Consider the following 10,613-nt stretch of genomic DNA (forward strand, 5'->3'; position numbering starts at 1 on the left):
TTTTAACGATAACTTTAAAAGTAAAATTAATTCTAAGTACTGCTGTGTTAAGAATTGGTACAGATTGATCCACGAGTGTTAAAGATGGGAAGGGACTCATTGACTTACAATGAATTTAAATTTGCCTCAAAGAAAGTAAAACGCTCCATACGAGCCCTCTGCAGGTAGTCTCCATCACTGACTATACTCTGGAAGAAAAGAGGAGAGATGCAGCAGCTCTGTGCAGAAGAAGCCGTCCTAAGGGGTGTGTATTTGGTCCCTCACTCCTGAGGTTAAAACTGTCCTCTTAAATACTTTGCTGTGGAGCTGGGATAAAGTAGGTTCTGTTTAACCGAATTACCGGGGGAGGTTGTGACCTACATGATGCAGGTAACTAGGCTGGATCTTATCCTGAGTACAAAACTTATTGTTTTACTAGTAACTATATGGTCAATTTTTAGTCATTTAACTTTTCAGCACAATGTTTCTGCCCTAGACTTAATAAGGCCCTGAACTGGAAGAGATAGCAATAAATAAAACCAGAGATCATCGAGTCCACCCCTGCCAAAGCAGGCTCCCTACACCCCTGTTCACACAGGTAGCATCCAGGTGGGTCTTGCAATATCTCCAGAGAAGGAGACTCCACCACCTCCCTGGGCATAGCCCTGTTCCAGTGCTCCGTCACCCTCAACTGTAAAGAAGTTCTTGGCACATTTCGTACTGGAATAACTATTAAAATGCCTGCCTTGGTTATGTAAATATAGACCACAGAAGCTGTCTGTGAGTCAGGCCCCAGATATGTCCAAGCCAGTGTCCTCACCAAGAATAGCTGATCTCAGGGCAAACTGTAAGGATCCTTGGAGTGGCCAGGTTTCAAATACCCTTGCTATGTATAGATCATTTCTTTCCAACCTTCCCATTACAAGCTGGCTTATGTCTTGACCCACAGAAATTTATATCCCTATTTTGTTATCCTTGAAGGCTGCCTCCTTAGCGTCCTATTTTGTAGCCCTGATGCATTTTTGTGCCCGAGGAGGTGGACGAGTACTGCAGGTACTACTGCAGGTACTACTGCAGTACTGCAGGCTGCCTACAGGTTCTGTTAAAAGTTCATTTGTTTTCAGAGGAAGCTGCTTTAGTTCTGAGTTGGCACTAGTTGTGCCTTTCCTCTTGTGTTAATGAGTACTTTAAAAACAAATACAATCCCCAATTGTTTTTTTTCTGCCTGCCTTCCCTAGCTCTATATACCTGTCAAGTCTGCAATGACCGAGGACTCCTCTGAACTGACTATTTACATCTCTGCTCTCATTCCAGTAGGTTCATCACCTGTACACTTAAAATCCTTCTGCTTTTTATTATAACATTCAGAGAATTGATTGGCCTGTCAGTATAATTTATTCAAATAACCATTTAAATGCAGCTTGACGGTGAGTTTTGATTTAATGATGGATTTACCATTAGTGATCTCCTGGCTCCGGTGAAACTCACATAAATCAAACAGTAAACGTTAGCACCTACAGCAAAAAACATCTACTGCCAATAGCAATTATCCCCCATGTGAAAATACTGTCTTCCTAAAGCATCTATGAAGTTTGGTCTCTGCTTTTAACTTGTGGCCCTTTAATTGACTGTGTGTAAATAAATCCAAACTATTCAGCCAAGCCGAAGGGTAAAGATGTGGAAAAAATACCCATTACTTTGCAAAAAGTTCTCGGTGCTTATTTTCTGATGCGCCCGTTTCTCTCTCCAGTGCTTGGCTGTGAGAGGAGGTGCGATACGTGCTGCATCAGGCAGCACAGCAGACCTGGGGCTGCAGTAAGGATAGATATCACAAGGTCAGAAGTGCCAGTTGCACTGATTAGTGCAATCCTGACTAAGAACAGTTACATGACTTTATGTTTAATGAGTACAAGGATTATGGGAATTTAGATGGAACAATTACCTATTTTTATCTTGGATGCTGTAAGCCCAGAAGATGAGTCAGAAATAAGCTGTATAGAAAGAAAGGTGAATGCTGCAGTTAAATGAACAAAACTGCAGAACAAGAAGTTCCTTGCTTTGCAGCACTGGATGAATGCTACGAAGTCTCGAGGTTATAGCAATAACCCTTACTTGATTCTAGAAGCAAGCATTATGATGACAGGGTAATGTATAGCACAGCAGTCTTGTTTGTACCAGTGCTCCCATTACCATTAGTACCAATGGAATTGGGCCAAAATCAGCACAAGTGCAGCAAAGGAAAAGCAGCAGACTGCAGGAGAAGGGCCTGGTGAGCTCAGCTCTGAAGGCAGGGTAGGGGCAAGTGCTCAATAACTGCTTTTATGGGGGCTTGTGTCCTACTGAGAAGCAAATGAAATGCTGCGCCCTGCCCTCTTGAACTGTTCCTTGCCAGAGGACCCACAGTGTTTCTATTACAATGTCTCTCTTGCTGCCTTTTACCCTTTTCTGACAGAAGCACCTTACTTTAAGCTTGCTCTTTCCACAAATCTGAAGAAAAATAATTACTTGACTGAAGTAGCTGATGTAAAAGCCAGGAAGCAGCTTTGTGGAAATAATTACGTACAAGCTCACAGGGGTTTAGTTTCACTGGCTCAAGGATGTGTAAGCGCTCCTTTCACTCTGAAATCTTTATTGAATGGGTGCTGCTCCAGAGGACTGCATGTGGAGCAGTGTGTCCCTCCTCACTCCTGCTTTTAACACTGAAGATGCTGTGAGGTCAGAGTCGTCGTAATGCTGTAATAACCTGCTCTAACAAATTATATCAATTTTGAACACGGATTAGTGTAAGAGAACCAGAGATGTTCTTGTTCTTCCTCTTAGGGAGAAAGAGGAAACGTAGTAAGAAATATCAGGCCACCTGCTCCTTGGACCCATTTTCATATCTCTGATGCAGCATGTAAAGAGGAACATCGATTCCCACAGCTGCATGCCTCTCATCCTTGTTGGCTAATGCATGCCAATATAGTGTGGATGAAGCATCGTTATGTAATGGTGCTTGTTGCAGGCATTGAACCTCTCGTGACATAACAGATCCTGTATTAAAGACAGAAGCAGCTTTATCCTAAGTATTATTGCTAATGTGAATAGACCTAAACAGGAGCGGATGCACTGCAGCTACGTGAAATACTATGACTCTCTTCCATTAACAATTTCCAGTTTAAAAAACAACTGTATCTTATTTTTTCATAGAGGAAAAGTAGATCTTTGTGTTTTGAAGATTTATAGTTTAATATCTCTAATGTTGTAAAGTCCAAACTAGATTACTGTAAGGCGTGTGCTCAGCATCATATTTTGACCTTGGTTACTCAGGCCTCAATGACTCAACCTTTCCAGTTACTTAAAAGAGGTCAGCTCCTCTCATGTCTGCTAATTAGGATTATAAATGAAAATGTTCCAAATTTATCTGAAATCTGAGAACATATTCAGTGTATCTGCAGAGAGAAAGAGACAAAAAATATGAAGGGGGATGGGAGGGGAGAGGGCAGAGTTCATTAGGATAACACTGATTCTGACACTGAAATCTTGGAGGCTTGTACACTATGTAAAGTGACACGTGTAGCCTCGTGGTCGGACTGCTGGCCTGACAGTGGATAAGACTCAGAAGCCATGTCCCCGACCTACCGCCTGACTTTGCCTCCTTGTGCTTTCATTTTCTGCACTGAGTAACAATGACAAAAGCCCTACATCTGCTCTAACCAAGCCATAATTTCCTGCCAGCACAACGCACTGAGCTTCCTTGTGGAGGGATTAACCACCAGTTTCTAGCGTTCTGTCTAATGTGGTGCTACAGAGGTCAGCCAACAGGCCCGTGTTTCTCAAGGGATGTGACCGGTGCCACTTTCACCTCAGGAACGGAGGCTCACAACAAAAGTGACTTTAAATTACACTCCTGAACTTCTGAGTGAAGTTATTGGTCACATCCAGCTGGACACACTGACCTGTCGCTTAACCTACAGAAACATTTGTGTGTTGACTGATGTGCTGTTAATAGCGCTGGAAAACGAAATGGGACTTACCTATGACCTTCAGTCAATTCTAACATTGTAAGCACAAGCGCATTATGCCATCATTCACATAAGCATCAAGAGCCATTCAAGTAGCTACACTTGGACTGTCTGCAGTTAACCAAACAACCGGATTCTTCTCGTACCTTCCATTTTTATATCCGCCTGTGGCTTAATGTGGACCTGATCTTAAGGCCGAATAGCTACGTTCAAATGTAACAAAGGATAGTTATTTGTAAATGGCATTTTAAATCACTAAACTTGCAGACAAAATTATGCTCTTCATCATATTAGCAAATCACAATGAAATATTCTGTAGGAATGTTGGATTATCCCCTACTTAAAAGGTTTTAAATTCTACAATTACCATATTAAGATACGCGATTATTAAATACTTATCTAGTATTATCTAGTAGGCATTAAAATCATTCGTCCCTGTCGTAACAACATAAGGAAATTACCTCTAAAACATCAGAATGCCTTTAGGTTTAGTTGCCATTAAACAGGAAGCTTCTGGGAGGCTTCATGTAGCATTTCCAACCCACACATCAGGGATGGGGAAGCATCCCCAGCTTCCTAAAGAAATACGATCTTTGTGGGTGAGCTGTTTGTTGTTAGCCTGCCCCATGGCCTTCAGGCCTACCGGCCATATTCTGCTTCGTTTAGATCAGGTAGAAGAATCCAGAGTGATGGCAAGAGGGTTTTTTTAACTGAAAACCTGGAAGCTGTTTGGAGGACAGACTCTCCAGCTCACTGAGCTCCATGAAGAACAAATACACAGTCCAGACGTTTGATAGAATTTGGTCAGCTGGCCGATATGTGGATGGCTGCACAGTCACTGCAGCATGAGCTGTCTGTGCCCGGTGGGCATTTGAGGGGAACATGCAGCAGAGCTACGATTACACAGTAGGAAGCAGAGTTCAGGCAACACAGAAAAATCTGTAGGACTCCAGCATTCACCGGCTTTGTTGTTCATGCAAAATGAACACTGAAAATGTTCATCTCCTGCATTTCTTAGAGCAATAATTCTTGGTTTATAAGCGTTTAAGAAAGTTACTAATGAAAGCACCTTGCTTTTCTGTATTGTAACCCACTGAGACATCAGAATGTTGATCTCCTTTGAAGTCTGTACAAATGCTCATCTCATTCCAAGGATACAGAAGTGACACACGGCCACTCTGTCCATAGGATAACCAACAGGGAAGGTTTTGGTAATAAACAGATTCACCCCTTTCAGCTGCAGCACGTGGGTAAGTGGCTTTCCTGCTGGCTTTGTTTAAAGAAATGGAAGGACTTCTTCAGATCCAAGGGTGACTGTGTTCTGATTTGAGTCCACTGAAATAATTTGCCCCCCGAAATAGCAAATACGTTACGTTGCTTGTTAGATCAAGCAGGCGATGCTGTTATTCTCATAAAAGTATGTGGAAGCCCCCCCAGATTGTCTTGTTTTCTCAAGTTTTTCAAGTATCTGACTTCAAATGGTCTTTATAGATGATGCACTTTTTTATATAGACACAGGCCTGCCAGTTAAAATAAGCCTACACTAGCTACTTAGAATGAATTCAGTGATGAGGAACCTACTGACTTGAATAAAGCTGGGACTTCATATTAGTACAGCATTAAGTTGAGCTGTGAAGGTACTAAAAGTTAAGGACATTGCTTCCATCTGACAGAGATAAACCTGCCTGAGCTGTGGGCAAAAACTTTAATAGTAAAATGACATCTGAGCAAGCAAGAGACTATTGGGGTGACGAGTTAGGAACAGGCTGGACAGAGCCACGTTCTCCCCAACCCTTTCACTTGCACTTGCCTCTCCCTCACTCGTAATGCCTGCCCTCACACACCTTCAGATTCTTGCTATGTTTGGGTTTCTTCAGTAACCAGCTCCAGCAAGTGCCTTTGGCTTGCAGCTACGCAGGAAGGTTGTAAAATCATTACGGCAAGTTGGGATCAAAGAGAGGCCAGATCTGAGACACTGGCAGCGAGCCTAGAGCAGCTCTGTGCTGTGCTTTCTGTGGGTACTGCTAGAAGAGGGGGTGGAATAAATCTCGCTGCTGAGAAGGTGTATCTGGCACCGCAAGGAGGAATTATTGCCAGTAGTGTCTGTCTCTATGGCTGTCTTGGCTTCAGTGCTACTCATTCTGTTTTTCTTAGCTATGTACAGAGAATGCCCCCGTTAATCAGCAGTTTGTTCAGGGCATTGTTAGTGGAAAAAGAGCCAGGAAGTTTTCCTGACTAACTGTTTACTGGATACAGCCTCGGATGCACCGTGACTTGAGCAAGGTGTTGGATCACACCATCTCCAAAAACAACTGACCAAAATCGTTCTGATCCGATCCTCTACTTCCCATGGACCTGAGTGTGTTGTGCATTTTGTACACCCATGCTGATTCATTTCTCTCTCTAAGCTAGAGCTCAGTTCATGGGACTTTAGGACTCTTCTACTCATGTAGAAAGCTGCAGCTGCTGCTGTGCCTGAGCAGTGTATGAGTGTGCCTTGCCTGATTATGAGCCTGTCTGCTGTTCAGCGATTCCTTGTAACACCAAAACTTGGAGGTGGGGGTGAAATGAGGACAGGATGGCAATGCTCATAGCAGAAATACCTCACAGTAATACTTGTCATCTCCATTATTGTCAAATTAATTCTGAATTGTTGCGCATCATACACTGCTTAGCTTGAGGAAAGTGAAATGGTGTCTCTGCTTCCTTGGCAGAAATGAGAGTAGTTAAGCCCTCTGAGGAGCCCTGCAGACTGGCAAAGGAAATGTCAAATAATATTTGGTCAAAGAGCCTTTCTAGAGTCCTTTAAGGAGCAGTCCTTGCTCTATTCACTTCAACTCCACTACATACATAGAACAGAAAAATAAGGGATGTTTTTTATTTGGGAACTATTGGCTTCCAGACAAAGCTAAGGACATGTAGCACTGAAGCTACATTTGATGCTGAATGCTACTGGACTTATACATTAACAGTAGAATTATCTTAGAGTAATGGACTGTCAAATAGTGATTACGCCTTCTAGTCTGTGGTGCTACTAGTGTGGAATTATTACTGTACTGAGACGGTTAAATATTTAATATCACGTATATGGGGTGATTACATTTGGGATTCCTCTCTGGGGTCAAGCTCTCTGATGCTGTCACTTAGGGCTTCACAGGTTAATGACCATCCTCCATGCTGCAAAGTGACCTGATCGCTGCGGTCAAAAACAAACTTAGAAATGATGATGACAGTCTGCACTAATTACTCTGTTTGCTTGCAAGTTCGCTACACAGGCATTCTGTACGCCTGGCTAAAAACAGCAGACAAACAAAATACACTCGGCAGGAGCTGGCAAGAAAACAGCCAACAGAAGGCCAGGTGCAAGCAGTACAGTCACCTCAAGGATACAGCAACTCCTGTGGCTCCGGGCAGGCAGCTTAGAGGCCGTGGCTTTTGCTCTCCCCCTTGTCTTCTCCCCAGGACTCATAACGGTAGTTGTGGGGCTCCCTGTGGCCAGAGAGAGAATGACTTTTTCCTCGGTGAGCAACGCCTGTGAAGATATTGTTTGTAGGGTCACCCTAGGAGGTGGCATTATAATTACTGGCTGTTAAGTTCTCCAGTCTGTTCCATATAAATCTTCGGAGTATGACTAATTAATATAATAACCACCTCTAGCAGAGAACAAATTAACTGCCTGAATGCTCGGGACTTAAAAGATCAGAGAACAAGCTGGAAGGCACTGAAAAATTGAATTAGCAGATTCTCAGGCTGGCAGCCAGGAAGGGACTTCATGCACTCGTGTGTGGATAAGGATGAGCTCCAGAGAGCCAGACACAGCCACTGCCTTCATGGATCACACCATGTGGGGACTTCCCTGAGGACAAGGAGGGAACGAGCTCCAGAACCCTGTTTTTATTCAGATTAATATTCTGCGAATCGAATGATCTCATTAGTTAAATGTGCATCTGACCACAAAATGTTGTTTCTAGCTAACATTAAAAACCCACATTAGGGTTGCTTCTTTTTCCTCTCGAAACTCTACATCAATTTTCTGCAGAATTCCCCTGTTTTCTGATTAAAACAATCAGCAGCCTGTGTGGCCGCTCTCGTATTTTGAAAGTCAAAGCCCGTGCATGTTGTCTTTCCTTCCATTTTAGCAATGAGTTTCTGACACTTGACAAAAGCAGCCAGGTTCTTAGAAACATGTTGTATCCAACAATACAGGTACAAGGAAAGCTTTCTTTCTGTTTACAAGTAGAAAAAGAGAAAAATTACAGATCAATGTGATCCACAAAACTACATCCCTACTTGTATTTTGACTACAGAGCTCCCAGGGTTCAGGCTGAGCTTCAGGTGATACTTAAACCACTAAAAGTGAAACAAAATATGAGTTTCTGAGTTTTGGCCACACCAAATCTGAATGAGGTACCACAGGCCTCAGATGCCACATTCAGAAAGTCTCAGTGACCTTCAATACGTGATTGTTGCACAAGAAAGAAGGAGACAGACTCTTCAGCAGAGTCTGTTATGATAAGACAAGGGGACTTGGTCTCAGACTTACAGAGCAGAGATTTAGGTTGGATACAAGGAAAAAGTCTTACACAGTCGGTCCTGAGGCACTGGAACAGGTTGTCCAGAGAGGAGGTGGATGCCCCATCCCTGGAGACACCCAAGTCCAGGCAGGATTAGGCTCTGAGCAACGTGACTGAACCATTCATGTCTCTGTTCAGTGCAGGAGAGCTGGACTAGATGGTCTTTAAAGGTTCCTTCCAACTCTAAGGATTCTATGATTCCACGTAGGCTGTTTTGGTTTTATTAGCATTGTTTTTGAGAAACACACATACCAATGCTCCCCCTAAGACACTGGGTGTTAGAGATATACAGAAGCAATTAAATTCACGTCTTTTCTGTTTAAAATTGGGCAACTCGTTTCTTGCAATTTGTGGTAAGGGACACCAGGGAGTTGTGTATCACACGGTACCAGAACATTTGTCTTCTGCCAAAAGTTTCTACCTATCCCCTCATCTGCTCGAACCACAAGGCTTTTGGTCTTAAGTCAGTTACATCAGATATAACTGATATTCTTGGCACAGGCATCATTATGTTACACAACCCAACTCCTTTGGTATCGTTTGGTATTTGGTACCAAAATAAAATCTGAAAAAAGCATTACTTGTAATAGACAAAAAAGCTGGTTTTGTTTCTCCTTGTGGTACTAGGTAAGTAAAATGCAAGAGGCATAAGAGCTGAGGGTTAAACACTGCTTTCGCATACACAGAATAGATTAGAATAGGGGTAGCACTCAGCCTCTGCTGGCAGTCAGTTTAAAGTGTGGTCAGTCAGTACATGCTTCAGCCAAACAAAATGCGGTGTGAATGAAGCTGGACAGGGGCTGGCTGTCCTCCAAGCTCAAAAGCTGAATTATCAAGACTTTGCAGAAGCTATTGGGTCATTGAAGAGAGTTCCAAAGTACATACAGCCTTCCGTTCAAAGGCTTTGCTTCCTGTCTTTCCAGGCAGGGTGTCTTGTAAGGCAATAAATATTTGGCATCAGTGCTGTCTTACTGCCTTACAACCTCCTGAATGTACAGAAGAGTACTGGATCCGTGCAGAGTAGGCCTGAATTGCATCACACTTTGCAGGTGCAAGGACCCCAGATAAGGTGTGGACGAAACATTAGTCACTACTTGTGATTTTACTTCAATGTCTAAGGTGATTTCTGAGCATCTTGAAAAGCAGCGTATACATGGAGACACGTATACTACATAGGGCTGTTATTCTCACTTCAAAATTCAGAGCTAGGAAATGATCCGCTTCCAAAATGTCCAGCCATGTGTTTAAATATCCTCCTTTAAGAAATGTATAAAGCAAATCTAGATATAACCGAGTTCACATGCAACTCTCCCTGAATACAAAAACACATCCTTTTTACTTCCCTCAGTCCCCTCTTCATTAATCCCCACACTCAGCTTTTTCCCTTTCTTCACTGCTACATAGACAAGCTTAACTTGCTGCTTGCTGGATTTGTTTTTATTTCTTTTGCTTCCATGTTTTCCTTATTTTACTGGCTGTTTTGCCAAACAGTGACGGTACAGCTGCTGCAATGTACTCCCTAATTGAAGCTCGCCTGCTGCGTCCATTTCTTTCTGACTTGGCACTGAATTCCAGCATTACCAAAACTGAAATGCGGCGCAGCTTAAACCACTATCATTAATGCTTCTCAATTTTGTTCCTTAGCTGCCCTGTCCACAGATGTGCTGTGCACGATCTCATCAATGAATGCGTTGTTTCCCCTCAAACCAAACCAACAGAGGTTAAATACTGGGAAATTTTACTCTCTGGTCCTTTTTTTCCTGACATTTAATGACATAACATGAAGAAACACGTTGGAATTATAGGCCATTATTTTAGTCTTCAGTATCTGAATATGTCGAACATGGATGTCTGGCATCACTACATGAAGCAGTTGGGAGTGTGTGTTGTTCACTCACTTGCTCATTATTTTCCTGTAATGAATAGGTAACTACGGATAGCCATCGAATTTTTATAATGGAAACAACAGGAGCTTTTGTGCCTCCCAGTGAGGAAAGGAAAGGCTTTGTCTAAATGTAAGAATGTAAGAATATTTCATCAGTAGCAACAGTGTGGC

This window comes from Coturnix japonica, chromosome 3 (assembly GCF_001577835.2).
Source record: "Coturnix japonica isolate 7356 chromosome 3, Coturnix japonica 2.1, whole genome shotgun sequence".
Lineage (NCBI taxonomy): Eukaryota > Metazoa > Chordata > Aves > Galliformes > Phasianidae > Coturnix > Coturnix japonica.